Source organism: Poecilia reticulata, chromosome 17 (assembly GCF_904066995.2).
Source record: "Poecilia reticulata chromosome 17, P_reticulata-male-v2, whole genome shotgun sequence".
NCBI classification, from domain to species: domain Eukaryota; kingdom Metazoa; phylum Chordata; class Actinopteri; order Cyprinodontiformes; family Poeciliidae; genus Poecilia; species Poecilia reticulata.
Window position 1 is genome coordinate 8,254,741 of NC_088846.1, and position 24,237 is coordinate 8,278,977.

The 24,237-nt window shown below is 41.6% G+C and overlaps 1 protein-coding gene across 5 annotated transcripts in view; it reads left to right on the forward strand.

Annotated features, from left to right (window-relative positions):
• rnf220a (ring finger protein 220a) overlaps positions 1–24,237 on the forward strand; it is a 186,748-nt gene that overhangs the window by 48,023 nt on the left and 114,488 nt on the right. The window lies entirely within an intron of this gene.

Consider the following 24,237-nt stretch of genomic DNA (forward strand, 5'->3'; position numbering starts at 1 on the left):
ATAAATGTACATTTTGATTAGTCATAAACGGAAAATGAATTTCTAAAAAAAATTGTGAAAAAGTAAAGCGAGTTATTGGAATATAACTTTTGCAAAGTGATCCAGTTTTTTGGTGAGTCAGATGAGTCGAGCAAGTGTTAGATTTTTCTAAGTAGTTAAATTTATGAACATGAATGTAGGAAAAAACGTGACTAAAGACTGAAAATAATATATCATGATGAATTATTTTTCTATTAACCAAGATGGAAAATGTCTATCAAAAGGTAAATAAACAGAGGAAAAGTATTGACATTAGAAAAAAAGAATAAATTATATGCTACTTAAATTACATGTCATTACAAATGGCATGTTAAAATCAGCTATGCCTCTCACAGCAACTAATGGGCAAACTCTGGCACAAACCCTCCTCCTAATCCAACCTTTTTTTTAATTATTATTATTATTATTTTTTTTAACATGTTTCCATTTATCTTGCATGATGAGCTAGTAATAATCTGTTTAGGCTGGAGAACCTCCTCACCATCACCCTAATCAGTATCTCCCTCCACAGATTCCCTATCAGATTTAAGTCAGAACTGCGACTGGGCCACTCTAAGAACATTAAATCTACTTCCTGTTAGAAGAAACGTGTCGCAGACGTTCAAATATCGCTTTCAACCTAAAGTTGAATAATTTTGGTTCTTCACTGCACATACTGCAAAACATTAGAAGCAAGGTATTAAATAAACACGCGCAGAGCCACTTATAAATGAGGAAAAAAAAGAAGAAAGAAAGAAATCATTTAATTCAGCGTAAAGCCCCGGCTTACGTCGTTTATTTTCGCCGTTCCTCTGAAGCTCACTGATTCACCCCTGTTGGAGTGAGGATTCTAGCTGAGAGTGAGCGCAGGTGGAGACGCCCCTCCCGTCCCTTCACCTCGTTCGTACAGATACAGCAGATTGAAGCCTGGCGTCCTTCACTGGAAGCTCTTTTTAATTTAAGACTGAGCTGCATTAAGACCCAGTTGAAGAATTGCTTTCCTGAATTTACCTTTGGACTGTAAAACACGCACTAAGTGTCATTAAAAAAGCCGCTCCGTCCTTCCCCTACCGGGCTATTAACCCTTCGTGATACTTTTTTTTTTTTTTTTAAGGAGTTGCACCATAAAACCACTTTTTTTTCTTCCTCTTTTTCTCTTTAATGGCCCTAAGTAAAAAAAAAAAAAAAACAGGGTTCCACGTTAATTTAATTAAAGCTTCCCTCCGAAAACGTCAGGCCTCGGTCCAAATATTTGAGGAGAGCAATGCCTTCCTCCCTCCTCCCAGTTGATTAAAATATGTGATATTTCACATTAGTTTAGTTTTTATGGGCAGTGAGGTAATTCGTTGTCACTAAATGGCTTGTCAGAGTGCTCTGTGAGTGATGTAATGCTATGAAGTCTATCGTTTGAATTGCCCCTACGCCTATTAGAGAAAATCGACTTCTGGGCCCATTATTTGATTATCTTGCAGGAAGTTTGGTGAAGGCTATTGGCATCATGTTATGGGAAGGGATTGAATTTTTATTAAATTTTTTTTCAGCAGCTGTGAAAGTGGGCACTGACACTGTGTTTTCAAATAACACCCAAATGTCTCAAAAAACACACTTCACCACACGGCCACACACCTTCCAAGTTGCTTTTACCCTTTAATTAAAGAATGTCAGTTTCCCTTTGGTTGCAGAAACACTTGAACACGTTCTCGAGGTCCCGTATCAAGGTAAAAGAAAAAAAATCCTGATACCGGAGCCTAATTAACACGCATCTAAGAATACTCACGATGCAAATTAGCACTGCTGTCAGAACAGGGGCTGTGTGTGTGTGTGTGGGTGTGTGAGGGTGCGTGTATGTGCGTGCGTGCGTGCGTGTGTGTGCGGATGGGGGTTGTGGGGGGAAGACTACAAGACGAGATAATTCCACTGATGCATATTTATCTCATGCTAATTGCCATGCACGGCCCGAAGAAAAGCGTGCACTTAATTAATTGACATGGAGGGGGGCGCAAATGAATTAGAGGCACTCAATCTGGAGAGACGGAGACAAAACAGAGAGAGGGGAGGAGGAGGGGTGGTGGGAGAATTGGTAAGAGGTAAAGACGAGAAGGCACAAACTGTATTGTTGTTTCCCATTTATCTTGCATTTATATATTTTTTGCCTAAAATGTAGTTTTCTATTGGAATAAACTTAATAAATGGTCTTTTTATTTTCATTTTAATTCATCTTAAAATGTAAAATTATAACATCCAGGCTTTATGTGATTGACCAGCACAAAGCTATGCATAACTGGGAAATGAGAGGAAATGAATTAATATGTTTTAAAGTACTTTTTTTTTTATGCACAAAAATCTTAAAAGTGTGGAGTGTATTTGGATTCAGTGCCCTCTAAGCTTCTCTAAATTTCAAAAGTCACCTTCTTGGATATTAGATTAAACTTTCAATCGTTTGTGATTTTGCAGTTGTGAACTTAAATTATAATTTATTTAATGTGCAGCCAACTTTGCCAATTTCCACTAGTAAAATAAATACCTTAATATCACGTATCATTGCTTAACAATCGATAGTTCGTCGCATAAGAGCCCAGTAGTAGAAAGTTTGTAGTGACATATATATATAATGTATTTAAAAATCTAAGAGACAAGATAAAGACCAGGTTTTATGTACTGGAGTGCGGATGAGGGCAGGTGAATTTCGCTTTGTGTTTTCCAAACAAGCGGGACACGTTGAATCTGCTAAAGCGGCCCTAAATGTCCGTCGCGGTTAGTCACTCCATGTGTTCTTAAATGCCTGGATTTCAGAGCTGTTTTGTCTCCGAAATAGCTGTGTCTGTCCACCTCGCCCCGTGTAATTCGGTTTCTGAAGCTGGCCCCCTGCGTTACGGGGGGACCCCTCCCCGCATACGCACACACACACAGGAACACACTCCCTTCGTATCTCTCATTTTATTTGTTTACGGTCCTCATCGCACCCCTCCTCCCCGCCTCCACCACCCCATCTAAGGAAAACTTCGAGGTTGCAGAAGCGAGACCTTTTTTTTTTTCTCCATGCCCGTCTAAAACCCCCCACTTGCAACCCACCACACCCCCGCCTCTCCCTCTTTGCTCCGCCCACTCGGGAGGCACAAGAATTAAAACAGAAATGTTTTTGAACGCACTCACAACACATCCATTTCAAGCCACAGATGGTCTTTTCAATGAATGCTGTGAATGTGGGAGTTTACCATCGCCTTTTAGACCCCCCTCTCTCCCCCACCTTCCTCCTCCTCCTCCTCCTCCTCCACCTCTTCCTCTGTGTCCAGGCAGCCGTTTTGCTCCTTCGTTTCTTTTTCTCTTTTGTGCACCCACGGTCTCGTTTTCTTTTTTCAAAATAAGGGGGGGGGGGCAACTCTTTTGTGTCTAACCAACAGCCGCTGACTAAACTTGCCTTCTGCTCTTCTGCCCCCATTTTAACCTTACACACATCGTTTCTTAAAAATAAAAAGATGCTAAAATGAAGTCTTACAGGAGCTTTTCTGGAAGAGTTTTGATGAATAAGTTCTCGTCTGAGCCATGCTGCTGCCGTTTCGTTGTAATCTCGAGAGCTGTGTGAAAAAAAAAAAAAAAAATCAGCCAATAAAGCAAACACATGCGCGCTCGAATTAGTCAGGGTAACACTCGAGAAAACATCGTCGCTACTGTACGGGAAATGATAAAACCAGCCACCTGTTCGTCGCACACACACACACACACACACACACACACACACACACACACACACACACACACACACACACACACACATGACTCTAGCAAGCGTTCTTCCTCTGCTCATGCAGGAGCAGCCAGCTGTCCTCGTTGGTGGTCTGAGGTATGCCCCGCATTTTTACCCGTATGTAAAACGAAACGCAATCCTGTTTTGTGCGCGATTCTCGGCGTCATGTCGCATGTTTTACGCGTCTACGTTCTTGCTGGACAAGGTGAGGAGGGGAAGGTAAAGTTTCATTCACTCCTGCAACTTCTTTCCTCACTTTTCAGCTGCTAATGTATTTAAAGCAGCCGTGTAGAAGAGCTCAAAGCTGACGGCAATTTGGAAACATGGCAAATGTTATAGGATGTTGATGGTGTCTCTCGCCCCTGAGCCCCACCTCCTCTACCCCCTGCTCTCTCCATAGGTGGCTGCGGTAATAAACACACAAGTTGTCTGTGTGTCTTTGCGGCCTTGGCAGGTTGAGGCCTACTTAACCAGGCGAAGCCGCTGCTCTTTTTTTTTAAGTCCCTTTGAATGCCTCCCTTTGTCGGCGACACGCCACCATGTTAATGTCATGTACCGTAGAAATTGCCGCGGCTATGGCTATTAGCCTCGCCGCTAAAGTACAGAGGGGTTATGGAGAGAGAGGGAGCAGGCGAGGCTGCCACCAAAACCCCGCCGGCTTCAAATGCAGGACTATAATTGCATTGCTGTGAAGAGGGTTAGCCCTGTCTCTCTCGCTCTCTTTTTCCTTACACCAACTCCCCCCCACCACCACCACACACGCACACACACACATCTCTCTCATTCTCCCTTTCTCTCTCACCCCCTCTCCCCCTCCGTCTTGTGTGTGCGATTTGTCCCTTAAGCCGGCGTAACGTCTCGGCCGGGGCCGCAGAATGTGGAGAGCAAATTGGAGGCAGAGCGTGAACAATGGAACATGCATCGCTGCTGGGACATTCTTCTTCTTTACTGGGACCAGTGGGGATGGGAGGGCGGGGTGAGGGTTCGAGGGTAGGGGGGTGAGGAAAGAGTCATTTCGTAAAGGGGGAACTCTTGGGTCATATGGAGATTCAGATGCAGACTGTGGGCGTCCGGCGAGAGGTTGTGGTGGATTCGCATCAGCTATTAACAGAGCGACAGATTTGTTTGAATGGTATTTAGATATCAGGTTGAATTAATAATTGTTATAAATGCTTAGCATCTATTAGTGGACATGTTGTCAATATTTTGAAGAGTAGCCAAAAATTTTACTCATTACTTTAATTTATTATTAGTGAAGCAGAAGTGAAAATTAGTCCTCAGGTAAGAGTAACATAAACAGCTGTTTACTGTTTGATTTTAATATCTAAAAAGTAAGATGTAGTCAGACACTAAAATATAAAATTGTTTGAAAATCCTGGTATTTAGGGAATAAAATTTGATAAATGGTACCAGAAGGCAAATTTAGGTGGGAGAAGTGCACGTTTTGCAAACTCCACATGCTTACATTTGTGATGGTAGGACAAAAATCATCATCTTTTTTTATTTTTATTTTAATTTTTTTTGCAGGCATAACTCAAACAACTCTGGTTTTATTTTGGAGACTCTGACTCCAAACATTGTAATTATGCTCCTACAAAATAAATGCTGAATTTATTGGAGAATCTTAAAGCATTTCTCCAAGTCTTCGCTGGTATTTGTGTGGTTGGCGCTGTACGCGATATATATATAACGTGCGCAACTAATGAATCATATCAGGAGGCATCCTGTCAGACCGCCACATGCAGAGCTTCAGATTTCTTCCATTCAAAGTCGGCGCATCATTATTTTCCTATGTTTGTTTTGAGTTTCGTGTTTCATGTGGCCCACGTCTACGTAAATCTCAAATCCTTGTGTTGGAATACATGTATCTATGTTTCAAACCGCTGGAGCCAGATCACCGGAGAAAAAGCATATGGGTGGGAGATTAAAGGAGATAACAAGAAGACAGGAAAGACAGGGGAAAGGATATAAACATGAAATATGTACAACGAGTTAAGCTGAAAAGCGCAAGTGACAGCGGGGAAGCACAAAACGGAGACCTTGAGCACAAGCTAGAAAAAAAAATTAAGTAGAATTCATGCTGGACGGTCCAGTGATTAGGGTATTTCTTTTTTTTTTTTCTTTGACTGCAGCCGCGTGACATCATTTTCAGCGGTTAACATTTTCTGACTTGACCTCAGCCGCACCTGAGTACAGAGGCCCTTTGAAGCCAGACGGACTGTGGCAGAGCTGGATGCGGCTGGAGGGGGACAAAAACCATGAAAAAAAAAGGGGGCTCTGACAGATGAGAAAAGAAGTCAAACACAGCACACAGAGGACGAAGAGAAGCAGAACAGCTTGTCTTCGCTGGTGAATGGCGACGTGTATCGTTCACGTTGAGTCAACAGATTAGCGACAGAGGAGGCTTAGCTGCTCCTGGCCTCCCTCGTTTGATGTTTCGGGGGAGTCCTAATTTGATTTTTCACCTCCCATTGTTTCAGCGCTGTGTGCCCCTAATCCACTTTAAAGTGGAGACAGCTTTCATCCCTTTTCTCTCTCATTCTTTTGTTATTCTCTCATTCTCCAACATTAGCAGAAGAACTTGACTGCTGAAAAAAAGTCGCCAGCAAGCATTTTAATTCTTAACTTGGGGTGCGACTGGATTTTGAGCTGCGATATCCGATGGTATTATGACTCCTCCGGACTTCTCGCCAAAAAGTCTCTCTAAGCTCTGTCCAGTTTCTGTCAGGTTGCTAATTTGACCAGTGAAGCGAGAGTAAAGTATTATTACAGGAACCAGAAATGGAGTTTATTAATCTGAGCTTGAGATCCTGTTTCTAAAGTTTAGTCTCTTATTTTGAAGTAAGAAAGGAAGTACTTCAAGGGATCCATGATTAGCTGTAACAATGGACTTTATTTGAGAAATATTTTAGATGTAAAAACAATAGTTATATTCTTTAGTATATCACTAAACGGTTATTGTTTTAGCATAAAACAATAATATTAAACTTTTATTAATAAAAGTTTAATAGATAAACTTTTATTAAAATATCACACGAACATCGCCATGTTGGTCACGCTGAAATTCGGTTCAGCCAAAACAGCGATGAGTAACGTCCTTTTAATTTGAACCAGAAGGCGTTTAAGACGATTTGAATGGAGAAATCACGAGAGATGATGAAAACGAGGAGAACCAAACGGAGGAAGTGGACGGAGCTGATGTTTTGCTGCTGCTGCTGCCACGTTTAGCTTCATAAATTAAACTGAATGACGCGTACCTCTGGTCCGACTGTGTGATCCGGTAAGTACTTCTGTAGCTCAGAGTCTGGACTCCCGGTCTGGAATTTTTATTCCAATGTTCTGCGTTGTCGAGTGGAATGACAAAAACCTTGTCAGACAGCTGACAACTCTCGGTTGTAAAACTTTTCTTAAATCACGTGTCTGCTTGCTTTTTGAGTGCTAGGTAGAAAAAAGGAAAGATATGAACAAATGATTTGGACGCTTGGTAAGCAAGCCATGACTCGCTAACGGTTAGCTGCTAACAGCGCTAACGTTAGCTACTGCTTCGAGCACTAAGCTGTAGTACATTTTAAAACTGTTAATCACTATAAATCTAAGACTTATAGTGACAATACTTGAACTGAATAATTCTAAGATCATCAGAGAGTATATGTAACTGTTTACGAAACTTATTCAATTTGTGGAAACACAACGAAGAATTTTTTTTTCTGCGTTTATTGGTAATTTTTAGAGTAAGACTGGCTTAAATAGCTTATCTTAGAATATTTAAGTTCAGTTATTGTACCTCAAATAGTTTGTTCAGAACATATGTGCTTTGTAAATTTTGTGAAGATGAATAAAAAGGTTTGTCAAAATATTCATGCTAGAATGGCATCTCGACTCGCTCTCAGAAACCTCTTGGGTATCATCCCGTCGCGTGAGCTGGACCACTTTTTGTAGCAGAAAATACTTTTATACACTTGTTTTTTTTAACCCGCTACCTAAGATTGCTCTTCCTTTTTGTTTTGTTTTTTGTTATCCTTCACTAAAGCAGCTCTTTTGAAATGAAGAGTTCTGCCAAATCTTGATGGTAATAAATTTTAAAAAAGGGTTTTAGGGATTTAACTTGACTAAAAGATCTCCCTTTTTTTTCCCCCCCCAAAACGACCCCATCCTAACGTCAGCGGCAAGCTGTGTTACCCTGAAAGAAAAGCTGTGAGGAAGCAGAATAGTAAGGAGAAAGAAAGGTGGAACTTGTCACCATTGAGACCCTCCGCCCCCCTCTCTATCCTCCTTTTTTTTCTTTTTTTTTTTACCCCCTTCCATGTAAAAAAAAAAGAAAAGACCATCCCCTTGGCTCAGTGACTGCACTCAGTTCACTATGAGGGAGCTTAATGCACCCCACCCTAAAAGTTCCTCTGAAAGAGGGACAGAACCATCCATACACACATTACCCACGCGCACTTGCTCTCATAAAAAACGGCAGACTTGAAAAGAGCAACACACACACATCTCCTTTTGTGTTGTGTTGTCTTCTCCGAGCCGTTGACTTGATCTTCACACATCTATATCGCCTTCCCTGCTCTTCTCGTAGCATTTTGTCATCGCTTACATCCTTTTCCTTATGCAAAATCCTTTTGAATAACAGTAATGTACAAAATAAAAAATTATATGCAGGTTGGAAAAACAAACTTCCATAGCCGGAATTTAAAATCTCCTTTTTCTGGAGGTTTGTGTGTGTGTGTTTGATGGATTAGCTCTATGAGGGACTCAGTGGTGCACTGATATCTTTGCTCAGTGCTCACAGCATGATACACTGGATGCTGGCACGTGCTACCAAGTCTCTCTCCACACACACACACACACACACACCCACACGCACACACACACATAAATCTGTGAGCAGGGATTTGGTGTCCAGCAGTGTGCAGACAACTCAGTAGTGAGCTGTCACTGTGTGTGTGTGAAGCCTTGTTCTTCTAACGGTCCTCTAATCCTTCCAGAGTGGCCCTGATAGCACTAACGACACACACTGGGACACTACAGGGTGCTGCACCTGTGTGTGTGTGTGTGTGTCGGAGCCATTACCACTTGCTGTGACACTTAAACAAGATACTTTTTTCTGTCCTCTGCCTTTTTTTCTTTCCCCCAGTTGGGATTCTTTCTATATTTGGAACTAAATTTCAAGTGAATCAAACTCACACAACTTAAGAAATATGTCTGATGTAATTTGAAAAAAAAGAAAGAAAAGAAAAACAGATCAAATAAAAAATTATCAGCTCTGGGTCTGAAGCAGCAGCTCTGGGAAGATGATGCAGCGGTTTCATCAGGGTTGTTTTCGGCTCCAATCTCAGCAAGGCTGACAAAGAAAGTGTGTGTGTGTGTGTTTTGTGTGTGTGTTAGAAAGAAAGAGTTGACATCACGTTTCAAGGAGTTTGACCAAAGTCAAAACCTGCACCTGTTCTGTCCGACTTTGAAAAGTTTGGTATACAGTAAAGGTTTTTTTTTTTAACTTTGTAGCTCCTGTCATATTTTTTGTGTTTTTGTCCCTTTTTACAGTAAGAATTGTATATATTGCTTACTACTTCTCTTCATGTACAGTTTTTTGAAGTATGCATGCCACTCGATTTGCTGTTCTGTAGAAAAGCATCTCCATGGCACGATTCTGCCAACAAGCACACATTTTCACCAGACTTGAGAAATTTTGCTGTGCCCTGCATGGCTTATGGTAAATTATTTCTGTCAGCGTTCTTTCAACGATGCTTTACGGTGTTATGAAGTACACAACCAACAGTGACAACAGTCAACAGAGAAGTCCCACCTGACTTTTGGTCAGGTGAGCTAATGGTTTCCTGTGGATCCACGGTTACCACAGACGTCTTTCTTCGATGCTGCTCTGGCTAATCCTTTCCTCTCCGTTTTCCTTTCCCAGCCTTATAAATTCATCTGGATAAACATGATTCATTGGTGAGTAGTGTAGTCGTGTCATATCCTTTCCATTCTGGGATTATAGATCAAAAGGTAGGCGTTCAAAGCTTGGGATGTTTTAAACTCACATCTCCAGAACTACTTTTCCTCCCTGATGTTGGTCTTCGTGATGCATGTTTGTTCACTAATGTTCTCTTAAAACAAAAGAACCAAAGAAAAAACTCGCAGAACAACACTGCAATTAGATTACTCACAGATGGACTCAGCTTAATCATCAGTTAATCATTGAATGAAACCATTTTCTCTGTTTTTTTCCTTTTATTAAAAAAAATACAAAAATAATGAAGCGTACCTTTTTTTTCTTCCACTACAGTTATCCACTCTTTGGCTTATCTCATAAAATCCCAAGTGAGGGAATTTAATTTCTAATCTCACTGAACATGAATGCATGGCATTTTTTTGCAAGGCAGTTTAGTTATAGCTGTTTATCTAATTAAAGGGCTCTTCAGAAACTCAAGCCTGGAGGACCTGAAATGCGTCATATCTCTCCAGAGGAAGCAGACTGTTTAGACTCAAACTAGAAAAGGACCGGTTAGCTTAAAAAGGCCGCTCCGATACTGGACTGCCTCTGGCTGCTGGGCAGCCGGTTTCCTGCACACACTCATCCAATACATGTTGGGGCCTCTAACTGACAGGGAAATGAAAATATGTCCCTGAGTGGCAGGTCCCAACACAACCATAGGTGGTTTTATTATTATTATTTTCCTGTAACAAGTTGCATCCCAAATGAACTTCTCCTGCTCTTCAGAACTCGATATGCATTTCGCTAAAAACATGACTCAGGTTCTGGTCCTGTTATCACTTCCGGGATGCTGGAAGGCTAAAGAATTAAAACTCAGCACTTGCCTTATCCTCTACATTAGGAGGAAAAAAAATACTGAAAAGTATCTCAATCTGCCATGCTGTTGCTTCCCCTCCTTCATTTGTGCGAGGGGGACGTTTCCGTCTCTGTGTCTGTACCTAAAAGACCCATTTGTCTCTTTGTATGTGGGGAGGAAAGAGGAAAAATGGAACAATCTACCTACCCCTGTGTGTGTGTCTGCGTGTGTGTGTGTGTGTGTTCGATGGCAGCAAAGTGACGTTAGATTATAGGGTCTGGTCCCTGAGTGAGAGGTGGAGGGAGATGCAGGGGGTGGTAGTGCAGGGACAGCCAGTGACATGATGGGACTCCTAATGGCCATAATTGGCCCTGGCTTTGACAGCAACTATATGATAGCTGCACAATATACACAGCCAAACCTTTCTCTGTGTGTGTGCGTGTGTGTGTGTCAAAGTGAGGGTGTTGGTGTGATTCTTTAAGGAGAAATTTACACAAAATTGCAGCTGGCTTGTTGAGCCGCTTGTTTGCAACCATTGCTTGTTTCTACGTTTTTTTTTTTGTTTTTTTTTTGACTGTGTAGATGTGTGTGTGTCAGATAGAAATATTGTATAAACACAGTTGACTTGACTCCTGACGGGTGTAAAAGGTAGCAGTTAAGGCTGTTCCCCTCCCACCTGTTTTTGGTTTGGTGTTTTTTCTTTTTTTTTTTTTTAAAGCTGCCTAAACCACGGAGCAGACACGCATACAGTGATACTGTGTTTGGCTTTTATTGAGTCTTTTTCTTAAAGGAAATAAAACCCCATCCAACTAAAGCGTGCAGAAGCATTTATCACTTTAAAGATATACAATGTAAAAAAAAAAAAAGATTAAAGGCTTTGTCTATGTAGGAACTAAAAGCAATCAAAACAAATTACTGTATCTACGACTAAACATGGTTTCTGCGGAGTAAATGTCTGAAATCTGATTTATATATATCTAGGCTTAGAGAAGGATGGATGGGAAAAAGTATAAAAGAATTATTTGTGTTTTCTGTAGATTCTCTCTCTGATAATTTTGCCGAAAGGTTTTATCCATCCATCAAGGTTGCCTACTTAAAGTCTGACCTTTGTAAAAAATATTGCTATTAATTCATAATATTCTTTGAATTTGGCCAGAGAAGTTTCTGTAAGTCTGCACTTTAGAAAAGCACCAAATGACTTGAATAATGCAGTTCAGACCATAACAAAAAGTTATGCGGTCGTCACAAACTGTCCCGACTTTTCAAAGCGGGTGAGTAGAATTAGTAAATCTGTTATTCAGGAATTAGGTTCGATTCTCAGAGAGAGAAAAAAAAAACATGAATACGATCCACCGCACCTGAACGATACGAGTGTGTGTGTGTGTGCGTGTGTGTGCGTGTGTGTGCGTGTGTGTGTGTGTGTGTGTGTGTTTGAGCCAGAATGCTTCCTCTGATCTAAGTTCAAAGACAGAAAGAGGAAGAGACTCCAAATATTCTGGCTTTGGAGCAAAGATGAGAACTAAAAGAAGGAATAGAAGATGATGCAAAGGAGACGGGGCGGGGGGGGGGAGAGAGAAAAAAAAACATCAAGGAGATGGAGAAGATAAATCCAGTAAAGATTCCCCAGGGCGGACAAATCATTCAGAGCACAGATGAATACGGAGGTTCAAAAAGCCTGTCTCGGTCCCTTTAGGAGGACGCTGCATCTGCGATTGCACATAAGCAGATTCCTTGCGAAAGGTTGTTGGCGCTGTTAACCTGAAACGACTTCAGCCAAAACCCGTTCTTCTGAAAGAATGAGGACGATTCGGAGAAGAAACCCCAAAAAGCTGCTTGGACAGAAAACTTCTGTCGACTTTGGACCAAAACCGATTCGAATGGAAAAACTGGTAGGATTTAATTTGCTTGGGAAATAACACTGGGGCTCTTTAAAGATGCCCGTAAAGGTGAGTTTAAAGGAGCAGCAGGGGGACAGGGTGACGCTGCCCCAAACCATTAAAGGTTGGGGAAGTGTATGGTACCTGAAGATGCAAACCATAGTAACCTAACCATTAAAGGGTCAATGTGTGCGTGTCTGTGTGTGTGTGTGTCTGTGCGGGGGCGAGGGGTCGAGGAGGCAGTGGATGAGTCTGATGGCCTTAACAGTAAAACTAATAGTAGATAGCTGCGCCTCAGTCGGAGGCTCGGGTCTTTGTGAAGTTTCCAGCTGCTTTCAAAGGACACACACCAGCTCTAAAATGAAACCTCACACACAAAACGCATGCTCCCTCGCTGGAAAAAAAAAAAAGAGCTGGAGTGTGGTTCAGATTGAAACACAGCAGAACAAAATAAAATAAACACAAATTTCTTTTGCAGCTGGATTCCGAGATAAAAATGTTCTTTGTTGTTTTTTGTTTTCATTGATCTCGGCGGGTCTTGCTCCCGGTGGAAGTAGAGAAAAGGCTGTGTAAAAAAAAAAAGAAAAATTGGATACATTTCAGCTCCAGTTGGAAGTTGTGTGGCGAGGAAATGTAATGTTTTATGGTGCGATTTCCACTCATCTTACTTCCTGCATCATACAGCATCACTCATGCTTGTTTCTTTTGGTCATAAATGTGAAGCTTTAATGTACATTTGGCTACTAAAACACACACGGTCCTTTGGTGTCTGCGCGCATGTGTGTGTGTGTGCGTCCACACACAAAACAATGTTGTTTGAATTGGGGCGGCTGGACACCAGTCTGTTCTCGTTCCTTCTTCCTCGCCACACACACACACGCATACACACACACACACACACACACGGGTGGACAGGTTGCGTCTTTTTTTTTTTGTGGGATGAAGGTGTCACGGGTCACCAAGAAAGGCCAGGACTGCTTTTTCATTGGGCGACCCCTACTTCCTACTTCCTGGATGACCCGGAGCCATCTGGGTAAGTGATTGGTTGAGAACAAGGAGAAGTCTCCTGAGGAGGGCTTCAGCAGGGCGACCAGCCGGTTACCCCGTTCGGGCCCGTCACTCCTGCGAACCGCAGAGCCTAAGTCGCTAACGATCAAACCAGCTGAGTCACGAAGGCCGATGTTGCATTTAGCCTTTAGTTAGTTTATACCTGTTTTCTGGCTGCGCTACACCTGTAACCTAAACCACAATATGTGTATTTATGAAGATCATTAATCATAAAAATGCTCAAATTCTCAATGCTTATATGTATGAAATCTCTGTGTTACATCCTTGCGTAATTCATTTTAACCCAGATGCAAATGATGCCATTTGACTGTTATAATATATAATCCTAGAAAAAACCAAAAATAACTCTTGCTTCTTTAAGTCATATTGTTCCATTTCTCATAATAGAGAATCATAGAAAATAACAAATCACCTCAAACCCCTTAGCTGTCATGAAACTGGTTTCCTCATGGGACCCACTGGAAAACCTGTCGGCATTTTGTGGGTGACAGTTAAGGGGTTAAAAAACAGCTAGCAAAGCGGGTATTAAAAACCCCGCATTTTTGCCAAGAATTGATGCATGGTCAGTACAAATTGTCCCGCGGTACTGGCACCGATTCATGAGACGCGATCCAAAAATTCTGAAGATACAAAAATAAGTGAAATAACCAGCACCCACATAATTTTCTTAAAAACGCTGCATAACCGCCTGTTTCCATTTAGTTTTGGTTTAAGCTCAAGTTAGTTAGCCCCATAAAAACTAACATAACTCTATGCAGAGAGATTATCAGAGTTGTGCTTTGACCACGTTTTCTTAAGAGTACAATGTGGGTAGAAACATTTTTACTTTTTTAAATCATCAGTTATCAGAAGGGACGCGAATTGATTTACGGTTGTCATGAAACCGTAAAGTTGGGTACAAAATGAGCAAGAAAAAATGGTCAAGAGGAGAACTGCCCAGCATCTGTCACTGTTGATCGTAACTTGTTGTTTCCCAGGCTCTGCCTGTCATTTTTATTTTAAATACTGTGGTCTCTCCATTTCATTGCTCGACTCAAATATGGTCTGCGATTTCATAAAGTCAATAAATAAAACTTTGTACAGGGAGAAATATCTGAACGGATTCTTCAAGGCAACGGCATCCACAGTGACGGAACGTACACACTCAATGAAATAATTCAAAGACAAGAAGATGATGGGAACAAAATAACAGAGAGGACATAAAATTATGCTGGCAAATCACAACTGAAAAAGAATGGAGGAAAACAAAGTTATTGGTTTACTGCATCCTTTCTTTATCCAGTCTTCCTCATTTCCACCGTTAAAGTCCAAATTTCATTCCTCCCTGCAAACTGTCTCCTACCTTTTCTGTGATTCCCGCTTTCCTGTCTACTTTCCCTCTTTCGTCCACGTCTCCTTTTTTTTCTCTCCCCCCCTCATCTTTTCGCTCCTCCACCTCCTTCCTCTGCCCTTCTCTCCCAGTCTCCCCTGTTTATGAAGGTAAATTTATAGGTCTACCAGGAGCTGTTAGCAGGAGGTGGCCTGTGCTGCTCAAACCACAACAAGGTTTCACCCTCCACATGGACAAGCATCAGCATAGTGGGCATACTGGGCCGTTTTCATCATCAACACATTACACCTGATATCACACACTCGCCTTGCATTATTATCTGCTAATGAGCGTTACTCCTTTTCTTCCCTCGCTGCCGCCCCGTGTCATCACATTTTCTGAGGAGTGGATGGTTGTGTTTCCCCCACCCCTTGTTTTTCACTTTATACTGCTCCATCTAGCATTTGTTTTTTATTGGTCTACGAGGAGCAGTTAGGCGGTGGTGGGCTCGTCTGTTTAACCAGCACATATGCTGTGCTGTGTTTTTGTTTTTTTCACGTACCGATGTTTAAGTCGGCTCAGCCAGTGCCAAGGTATATCATTTATGGGGAGTGTCACCCCTCTCTCACCAACTTATTTTCTACTTTATAGAAGCACGTCTGTCTTTTTTAGATTTGCCGATGCATTTTGAGTACATTAGATTATTTCATTTTACGACTAGGTTTGAAGGAAAGTAGATGGAGTTGGGGGGGGGGGGGGACTGACTTCTGACGCAGTCTTATTTAAAGGTCTGTCAATGATATTAACAGAAACACCTGTTTTATTTTTTTATTGGTTTCATTCAGGATGTTCTGATTCCCAGTCCAATGCTCAATAACATTGTAGACCTATATGTGCATAACTTACTATATTCCCTCAATATTAAACTGTTCACATCTAGGTAATGTGGTAATATAGTACTTAACTCACTTCTTTTACTCTTTCTTGATGGCAACAAATATTTTGCCCCATCCAGTTTATTTGGTTCAGCTTTAATATGCTGCTATGCCACAAAGTTACCTTTATTAGGAAAGCTACTAGAATGCACTGACACCATGAAGTAAAACGTGTTTAACAAAAGATACATCTTGACACAATCAGCAAATTTTTCCCGTGGAGCAAGGTCCAGAACTTTAGCAGTTTACTAAGGTTTTAAACTAATGCTAGCATGCTTGCGCTCTGATTTGATACGACTCGTTGATAAGCCGGCTCACAGCATATTTCAGTGTGATTCCAGTCAAGTGTTTGTGGACAAAGCTTACCAAAAAAGTTGCTTTCCTGGTTGAACTTAGCACTTTGTTTTGCATGTCTTCAAAAAAATTTAACGACTGGTGTTTCAGCTGCTTTCTGTGAGGCTGTACAAGGACAATATTTCATCTAAGTCGGGGAGAATTCAGATCTGTTCTAGCGACAAAACAGTTTGTGTTGCCCTATAATGGTTTTTCTAGCCATGCACATGAAAAAGGCCCAGGATCATCAGGATTAGCAGTGTGATTATCATGTGCTTTGAATATAAAGTTAATTTTCTTCTTGAATTTAACTGTTTTTGTATCTCTTTTCTTCCCATTTTCCTTTGGTCGCCCGTGCCGAATGCCCTCTCCCCATCTGTCTCTCCACTACAGGTAAGTGAACTTTTGTTTCTCTCACGCAAACACAACCACACATTTTTCAACGCCTATCTTAAAAATACCTAAAATCAGTTCATGAGACCTTGGATGGGGGTAGAAGTGAGGGTGTTGAAGGGGTTTAGGCCTTTATGAAGTCGTTGAGAGAAATAGTCTTGACTTGTGTGGCTGATTGTTAAAACGGTCCCAGGTCATTCAGGGAGGGAAGGATTACAGAACTATTATAGTAAGGGCACTCCTGATTGATGAATCAGCAAGACTCACTTTCACTCTTTATGAGTGCACACAAAATGGTGCTCTCGCTAAGCCTCATGTCTTTTAACTTAACTGAGGTAATGCAGACTAATCAGAACCAATATAAAAGTTCAATTTCTGTGCTTCACTTCATTGAGTTCTTGCTTTGATTGTTTTGTCTTTCACTAATTTGACTTTCAGTCTGCCTCCTTGTTAAATGGACACACACACAAACACACGCTATGACACGCAGCAGCTGTAATTCCTCAGGGTAGCGGTAGTCATGTCAAAGGTTTTTACTGATCGCTTGTCGTCTGGTGGGACCAAGGTGACATTTCCTCTTACGACCTAAAATTGAAACACAGTACATGTCTGTCTGTGTGTGTGTGTCCCTCTAATGAGGGGTCTATATGCAGGGTTGGCAGCATATTAAATATGTAACAGCAGGTTGGAAATGGGTGGCTTGTCATACACACGCATGCACGCACACACTTTTTTTTCCTTCCTTCTTTTCTTTCTTTCATCCTCTGTCAGCTGTTTACCCAAAATCACTGCCCTTTTTTTCAGGTAGGAAAAAAAGGGCAGAAAACGTTGCTGCAGAAAACGTGCTGCAGAAAACGTTGAATAAAAATCACACTTGTCTTCTTTTTTTTTCTTCCGTATTTTATACATTTTAAGTAGTAGAAGGACATTCTACTTTTTCCGTGGCGATCTTATCCGGTCCTGGATGGGCTGCTCGGTTGCTAGGATGTCTCCACAACTATGTCTCAGCTGTGGCCACACACGACCTGCTTTCACAACGTTTCAAAGACACACACTGGCAACCAGTTTGTACCGCACAAAGGAGGCTCCCACCCTCTCTCCTGCTCCTCGGATGCCCATCGTAAAAGAACCAAGTCTACTGGGCCTTGCAAAAAGTATTTATAGCTCATGAACCTCTACACGTTGCAGTCACCAACTTTTTTTTTTTTTTTTCTTTAAAACCGGAAGGAAAATCATACATAGTTTTCGAAATCCTTCACGACAAAATGTGAAAAGTGTTGCGTGTGATTTTGGGGGAAGGTCTCGGAGGTTTTGTTGCAGAAAATTAGAAACGTAAACCAAGGAGCACAACACACAAGTCAAGGATAGAACTTCAATAATCTCCTGAAGACTTAGTTCTCATAGTAAGCAACAGTGGTGGTATTATAATGTGGGAATGCTTTTCTTCAGCATAAACAGGGAATCAGGTAAGAGTTCATCGGAATGTAGATGAAGCGAGCTCAGCAGCAGACGGGTTGACACCGAAGCCTTCTGCAGGTTCCATCATCCAGCAGCCCAGCGCCGAGCAATACAGGCAGAGTTGCAACACATTCGATCAATGCATATTCCTCAGTCAGGATGACCCAAAAAGTCCCAGCCTAATCAAATCTGCGGAAAAATCTGGAAGTTGCTGTTCACATGTGCTCTTCATACAATCTCAGGTTAAGCAACTTGCCCGAGAAGATTGTGCAAAAACTTTGAATATCTGAAGCTGGTGAGAGTTGGAGCTGCCACTACAGTGATAGGTGGCTCTAAGAAGTGAGACAGGAGACGAATGTATCTCACACTGTTGTGGACATCACGTATTCTTTTGTCTTCATTTTGCCAATACGCACTTCTTAAAACATCTTATAAATGTCCTAAATTTAAAATGTCCGCCTGAATATTTTTGCTTATTTTAATTGTATTCAGATTGATTTCACTCCCTGCTACTGTGGGGGTGAAACTATCGTAATACCCCAATATTGGCTGGAAAGTGCGACATCTCCCCTTTTCAGAAACCATTGAAATTGTTCAGATAGCGCAAAGTGTGGCGGAATTACTGCAAATTTGTCTCTGTTTAGGACTTAAAGGTTTAATATAACCCCAGTAAAATGCTTTGAAGTTGCGACTGGGACTCAAAAAATGGAAAAAAAAAGTTAAACACATACAAAAATACACCGTCTTTCTTTTTCCCCCCCCTTTTTCCTTTCTCTCCTTTTTTCTCTGTCCGCTTTCCCCACCTGCAGCCATTTTTATCTCCTCCGTCCTCATCCTTTCATTTTCTCTTTAGCTCTGCCAAGATTGATTTCCTCTCTCACTATTTCAAGCAAACCTCTCCTGCACCCTCCAACACAGTCGGTGTGGCTCACTAATACGGACACGCACACAAGCGCGCCGACTTCTGAGAGTCGCTATAATGGGATTAGAAGGGTCTGCTGAAATATTGAAGAGTCCCGATGCAAATAATGAATAGGCTGGCAATGTATCTTGATAAGTGTGGCGAGTGTGAGTGCAGGTGCTTAGCTGCACCCTTTGTGCTTGTGCGTGTGTGTTGCTAACAGCCCATAATGTATGGTGGGTTCACCGTGCAGTTAGTACAGCCTGGAGGTACAACGAAAGCATCGAGCTCAAAGACACGCATGCACGCACACACATCGCCCTTCATCAGTTTACAGTCAGGGCTTTCCCACTTATCGGGCAACCACACTTACATCTGTCTCACAGCAAGAGAAGGAGAGGTACACTCTGTTTGTGTGCGTGCGTGTGTTTGCATGTGTGTGTGTGTGTGATTGCACGACTCCTCATTCAAAGTAAGCGTGGAAATGTGACGACGTACGCTGCGTGCACGTGCGAATTCTCACAGTGGCGTAAGGTTGCTGGCTGAATGGAGGAGAAAATTGGAGCTCATACGATAGTCACGCCTCACGCAGTCGGTGTGCGTGTGTATCGGGGCGGGATGACGGTCACTGGAGCCAAGAGTTACACAAAGATGGTAAAATATCCAGGAAATTTGATAGGAAGCAGAGTAACAACGTGGCGTTATCAGAGAAACACGCAAGATAGGTCAGGTTTCTATTTCCCGACCTCGTCTTTTTCCTCATCTATTTTGTGCTTCTTTGCCGCCAACGAGAAGAACTTCCTTTTTTTTTTTTTAAGTGGAACTCTGTTCATGTGGAGTTATGTTTGCCTGTCCATGGCATGGAAGAGAAAAACGCTCCCATAGTTCAACTTTGTCCAGAAAACTGTTGGTTAAACCACGTCTGTTTCCGTATTTGAGCATATCAAAAGAATAAGATGACATTTCGCAACAGACTTTTGCCAAGAAAATCTCAAGAAATAGAATAAAATATATGAAACAAGTGCAGTCCAGAAGTTGCTGATGTTGCAGTACTAGTTGCATAACACTAATGTCAAAGGTGAGGAGACTCGGATGGCATTATGTACCCTAAGGGAAATGAATGATTAAGGTCTGAATTGAGGAGCAAAATTACAGGTTTAAAATCCTGGTACAGGTGTAATGGTAAAAAAAAGGAGCAGGTGAAAATGTGTCTGAATTTTCTCTATTGATAGGAATACAATAAGATGAGGGCGATGCAGAAAACCAATTCCAAGGTTTACTCAATTTCTAAGTCTTTACATAAATCAATCAGCACAGCAAAAATGTTTTATTTTGGATTGGTTTGAAAGTTAACGGTGAGTCATGGTGCTGGGATTTTCACTCTTAAATCTGGCCTTGCAATAAGTGCACTTTTAAATTACACGTTTTGTTACCCGCATTTCAATCCTCAGTTTGTTTTATACTTTACAGTTTATAGCAAACTATTTTGCGTATAGGTAACATTATTTTCAACACTTAAAATAAAAAATTGCAGCCACGACCAAACCCAATTGGACGAGAGGTCATGACTGCCAGGTGTTTGAGCCAATAGCGGGCAAGGGGTAAATCCCTCCCTTAGGAATAGAGCAGCCCTAATCAAGCCCTTGTAATACACTGGTTCCCGTTAGCTCCCAGGGGCTAATTAGCATTCTAATTACAGATTGCAAATGAGAGGTGCGTTGATTGTGTTCTGCCTGTGAGTGCGGAGGCTCAAGAGAGATTCACACACACACACGCGCATGCACATTCATCTCGCATTCTGCCACACTCTCACACACTGAGCGATCATCGTTAAGAAGCTTATCATGCTCTTGTTCCTCTGTGCTTTTCCAGTCTCCCTCTCATCTACGGCGTCTCGTTACGATCACACTGCAATACGCTACCACACACGCACACACACACAAAAGCTAGAACACACGTAAACTTTGCAAACACATCCGCATGCAGATGTGGCGATGAACACTGAAGATGGTAATAAAGAAACAAACATAAAACATTATATACTGCCAAAGTGTTGCTGTTGTTCCTACCAATTAACACAGCGCTGATTTACCGCTCGAGGGGACGGGAAGCGCTGCTGTGCAAACCACAAAGGTGCGATACACGCTCACCCCGGCACACCGTAATGCGTGTATATGAACCTGAAAATCAAATTCGGTGGGATGGGAGGGTATGGAGTGGACCGAGGGGCCAGGAATAATGAAGGAATAATTCGGTGTTGCATTAAAACCGGAAGGCGCCCCGTATCCGCTCGCATGTTTGCGTGTGCGAGAGGCATTTTGAGGCTGGTGGAGGCACGGAGTGGAGTAGATGAGAGCAAACTCACCAGGCAGCATATAATCACGTTATGCTGCTCAGTTAGGTGCTTTAACAAGGCTTCTGTGCTGCACTTCAGTTCACCGTTTGTGTGCCGCTGACGTGTGAGGCCATGTCAATCTACTAACTAGCTTTTTTCTTTTCTTTTAAGAAAGAGCTGATTTAATTTTAAATGTATTCTCCTCAACAATACAGCACTTAGCCAAAGCTATTTAACCTATTTAACATTATTACAATTTTCAGTTTACAACTAAAGACTTGGTTGTATTTTATAGAGGTTTTATAGCATAGATTAACGTGGAAACAAATCCTAAGTGTTGTATCTAAATTAATCCTGTATTCTATTTTTTTATTAGTAGTATTATTATTATTACCACGATAGTGATGTACTCCATAGATTTGATAAATTTTTTAAAGAATAGCAAGAAGACTGCTAATATTTGGAGACATAGTCAGACATAAACATTGTCTGTTACTTATAACACACAAAATGGTAAAACATGATGGTGTTTTACATCATGCTGCTGGGATGCTTGAGTTCAGCAGGTATAGAGAAGCTGGTCAGAGTTGATGATGGAGTAAAACCTGACTGAATATTCTTGCGAGGCATACTACATTAATTGTTTATTAGGTTAAATCTTGGATTTTATTGGACTTAGTGTGTTTTTGATCAGCTTTACATGTAAATCATTCATTAAAGTCTTTGCCACCAGTTCCTTAGTTGTTTGGTATCCCGAACAATTCCCATAACCAAGTTAGTTTCCTAAATAAACAGATTAGAGTCTCTCTGATACTATTCAAAAATACAAACACAAGAGAACACACAATTTAATGCGTATTTATGTTAATATTTATTATGTGACAAACAAGGCAGAGCAAAAAGTTGCATCTCAAAGCTCACTTGCTAGTGTTCTTGTGGGTCACAATCCCCTCACAACAGCAAGATTTTTTCCAATATTATGGAGAGAACGGTATGAATGTATGAATCTTTATTAATATTATTCTCCACGGCAATCTCTTGGGCATACAATTAGGATCTGGCCACATGGTGATCAAAGATACTCTCTGTAACCAGGAGTATTGTCTCACCTCTATTGGTCTGACCACAGTTTAAAAGCAGTGGTAAAGAAGAAAGTGAAATTGGAAACTCACACACTCACTGTGTTGGCTGGTGTGTGTGATGTGATTGATGCACAGCAACCTGTGTTTACTCTTGTTGGCCAATTGAAAACTCAACCTGGCAGCCGGCGAAAGCACAATGCGGTGCGGAGCTAAAGCAGCACTGCGGCCGCAGACACTGAGACAAATAGATAGAAAGCTGTTAAGAGAGGAGAGGACACAGTGGGAGGGAGGATGGTGAAGCTAGGTACACAGTCTGCTGATGGACGGCATTAGATTTGATTTAAGCTATGGGGAGAGAGACGGGAGATCAATGACTGAGAGAAACGGAACAGATGCCGAAAAGAAGGGGGCAGAAGAAAGTCAAACGGCTACGAAACGGGGGGTAAAAACAACTAAAGACGCGATCCGAGGTATTAATCGAGACAGACAGATGGTTGGAGCAAGAAACAGGAAAAAGAGATGGGCCAGGGTGGGAAAGGCAGAGACAGGGTTAAAGGAGAAAGAAGAGCCTGGAGAGTGGGAGGGACAGAGGAGTGGAGATGCTGGACATCACTGTCGGCAGATCTTTAAATGAAAGGCGACAGTGTGTGTTGGGGAGAAGATTGGAAGGCATTAAGGCTTGGCATGTTCTGTGACACCCTGAGAGGCTGAGAGGCCCAGAGCGTGGGGGGAGAAGGCCAATTGAATTCTCCTACCAAATGCCCACTTGGCCATGTTAAATCTTTCTATGCATGGCTGTGTACATGCATTCCCATGGAGTAAAGGGCTCCACAGTGTCTATGTATGTGTGTGTGTGAGAGAGATGCTGAAAGGTAAAGAGATTTAGCGAGAACAGAGGAGAGGAGGGGGGGATCTATAAAAGACATGCTGCCCTCGCCTTTGTTCACAATCAAAGCCATGACTTCGCCTTATCGGCTGCTCAGATTTGTGCCGTATCGATGGCACCTCTGTGTGTCTGAGTGTCTGTGTTTACAGATAAACCAGAGAGACTGGAGAGAGACAGTCGCTCTCTAGAATGAATATGTGCGTTTTGCGGTATGAAATGTAAATACAGAGTAAGAGTTGCTTCTACTGCTCTCCGTCAGTGAAGTCATGAGAAGGTTAATGAGACTCTAAAATACTAGTGAAATCAAAAAATGAAACCATTTTTTTGTCTATCCTTCTGCGCATTTGCTTTCTTATCACACAATATATCTAAACAATGGTGTGCTGTTTCACGTCAAAGTGAAGTCCGGTCTGTTGAGAACTATCAAGTGACTTTGTCGTTATTTTAAGTCCGTGATTAGCGCATGAAGCTTGACCTGCTCTCAAGCTGTATCAATGCTTGAGAGTCTCTCTTTTTCGCAGGAAGGCATTCTGCCCGTCCTTCTCGACACCAAGTCCAGGTTGAACCGTTTCCAAAGATGTCTTTGTGGGGTGTTGTGTGATTGGTCAAAAGGTCGTGGATGTGTTTAATGTGGAAATACGCTCAGTAATTAATATAGACATTTTGCTTCCGCTATCAAGCGGGCACCATGAATACCTTTTGAGGGACGTTTATCAGAAACATCAAGGAGCTATGTGCATTTGTACGATTCTTAACAAAATACCAACAGAGATTGTCAATTGGCTAAAAACGAGGCTGTCTACAGAAAGGTGTGGCACTCTCCCTACACTGCAAAAACTGAAATCTTAGTAAGATTAAATATCTTAAATTAAGGAGATTTTTCTTGTTTTCTTTCTGACAAGATAATTTTTCTCACCAAGAGGGATTTATGTTAGAATATTTTTCTTATTTTAAGTGTTTTTGTACTTAATTATCTCAGTAAGATATAAAAGCTTAATATTAAGAAAATATTACTTATTATGAGTAAATATGTGCTAGAATCTAGAATATCAATATTTACCAATCAAACTTCAAGTCTAGAACTTATTTTATATAAGTAAAAATTTCTTATT